The sequence below is a fragment of the Rattus norvegicus genome, chromosome 7 (genome assembly GCF_036323735.1).
Source record: "Rattus norvegicus strain BN/NHsdMcwi chromosome 7, GRCr8, whole genome shotgun sequence".
NCBI lineage: Eukaryota > Metazoa > Chordata > Mammalia > Rodentia > Muridae > Rattus > Rattus norvegicus.
In genome coordinates, this window is record NC_086025.1 from 85175307 (window position 1) to 85177714 (window position 2408).

Sequence of the window (2408 nt, forward strand, 5' to 3'; positions counted from 1 at the left end):
ACTGTCAACTATAGTTAGCACACTGTTACAGAATCTTGGACAGTCCATCCCAATGTGCTCAGACAGGCAACACCTGAGGTTCTCTACCTTATCAACCTTATAGTGTCCTATACATAAGGAACATGGTTTGCTTATCTGTGTGACTCCAATTATATTTACAATTTATATATATTCCATACAACGTATTTTGATATTCCCAACTCCTCCCAGACCCAATCCTACCTCACTACCCCAACTTCATACTTTTCTTTCTTAATAGCCCATTCACTCCCAATTTGTGTGGCTCCTGGATCCAGAGCCACTCACTGGAGTATGGTCCACCTACCAGAAACCATACCCTCTTTAAAAAACAAACAAACAAACAAACAAACAAAAAAACCCAAACAATTCCCTTTCCCCTAGAAGCCACCAACTGTCCAGTTTTTTAGCTGGCGGTGTGGGTTCATGAACGCTTCTCCACTGCAGGCTTATATGCTGACTGGGTTGGTCCTATTCAGGTCTAGTGCAATGCACATTGCTCAGTTCTATCCGCACTGCCTCACATGACGAGATTTTACCTGTTTTATGATTCAGTGTTCTACCATGAACACATACATCTTTTATGCAGTGACCTGTCAATGGGCACTTGTAGGTTGTTCCCATCTTTGGCTACTATGAATAGCTGTGCTACCATAGGCATCTGCGTCTCTTATTTACCATACTGACCTCAGCCCTTTCAGTAATGGATCATACTGACCTAGTTTTAGTTTTCTGAGGAATCCATACCAGTTGCGTAGTGGCTTGGTTTTAAATTCCTACCACCCATATGAAGGTGTGTGTTTAATTCCAAGCGTCCCTCAAGGCTCCTGTGGTTTTGATGGCTGTAAGGACTGGCTGGTAGCTTACTACTTACTCTGCATTTAGCTCTGTGTGTGTCCTGGCCCAAGCTAGAGGAGACATTGCCATTTGATCCTTTTGTGTTTACATAAAGTGTGGATGGTCAACCTGCCTCTGGGCTAAGCTTTTATCACAGGTGACTATAGAAGGACCAAGCATGAGAATTCTGAGAGTTTGGTATATTTCACGTATATTTAACATTACATAGTCAAACTAAGTAGAAGACTGAAAAGATCTTACAACTGCTTAAGTATTGTCAGTTACTTATGAAATTTGTTAGTCACTTTCTGGGAGCCTAAAGAGCAGTCAATCAGAATACCTGACCTAATGTAGCCCAGGCTGGGTCAGCAGTCTCTCTTGAGGAAATTTACCCTCAGCTGGAATCTGAAAGGTATGCAGCATTTACCGTCCGCATAAGCAATTCACCCTGCAGACGACAGCAAAGGCAATATACTCGAAAGAAGGAGTCGCAGTAGACAGATACCTATAGTCCTTCCAGTCTCTGTAACACTCCATTATTATTCTTGAAAACAGCCTATTTTGGTTTCTTGTTTTATACATTTTCACAGTTTTAAACACTTCCCTATTCTTTATGCCATGTGATTTTCAACACTTCAAGACCGACTTGTATCATTGAGGAAACCAAGACCCAAGACACACTAATGCTAAAAAGTAGAGTGGAGTTTCAAATCCTGGTCCGTTTTAACTGCAAATATTAAGTCTCTTTCTAGTTGGCACTCTCAGATTCAGGCAATGGTGGCATGGTGCCAAGGATTACTCACAATTTACTGCAAAAACACTTCAAGAAGCATCAATACCCCTGCAAGCTTGTGGCAGCAGACTCAAGCTCTGAAACCCCTTTCATCCAGTCAGTTATTACGGACTGGGAAGCAAGACGCCAGAGAACACTGCGGGGAGTAGGCTGTAGCCAGTCTGTCCTAAGGTCCACTGGGCGTGACGGAAATGACAGCAACAGGAAGCATAACCATACAAAATCTGAGTCCTAGCAGCTTTTGCTCTACCTACTAATACTTCCTTTACACTTTCAGTCATACTGATCTTTCTTTACCTGTCCCTAGGGTCCCCCTTCTGCAACACTGGGCCCATTTATTAATTACCCCCTTCCCTGGTCTAAATCTTCAAATCTTTTATTGCTCAGAAACTCACCTTCTCCGAGAGGCTTATCCTGACTAACCTACACTAATACTGCAGTCTATCCTACTATCTGGACCTATGACGTCAGCTTCTCGTGACTTGTCTCCCTGTCAGACAGAAGCTCTAAGAAAGCACAGGATTTGTTCTATGTAAGGACTCCAAGCACTCTGCCTAGGTTTAGAATTACCTTAAGACAGTGCTGTCTTTCAGCACAAGCTGTCAGACAATGGTCATCATTATTCATGTAACTACTGAACTTAAAAAATTCACTTAATTAGCATGAAATATCTCTAGGTAAAGCAAATGAAATATTGGCCACAGTACCTTTTTCAGTCAACATTTCTCTTGTGATATATCACCGAGTATATTCCAAAATA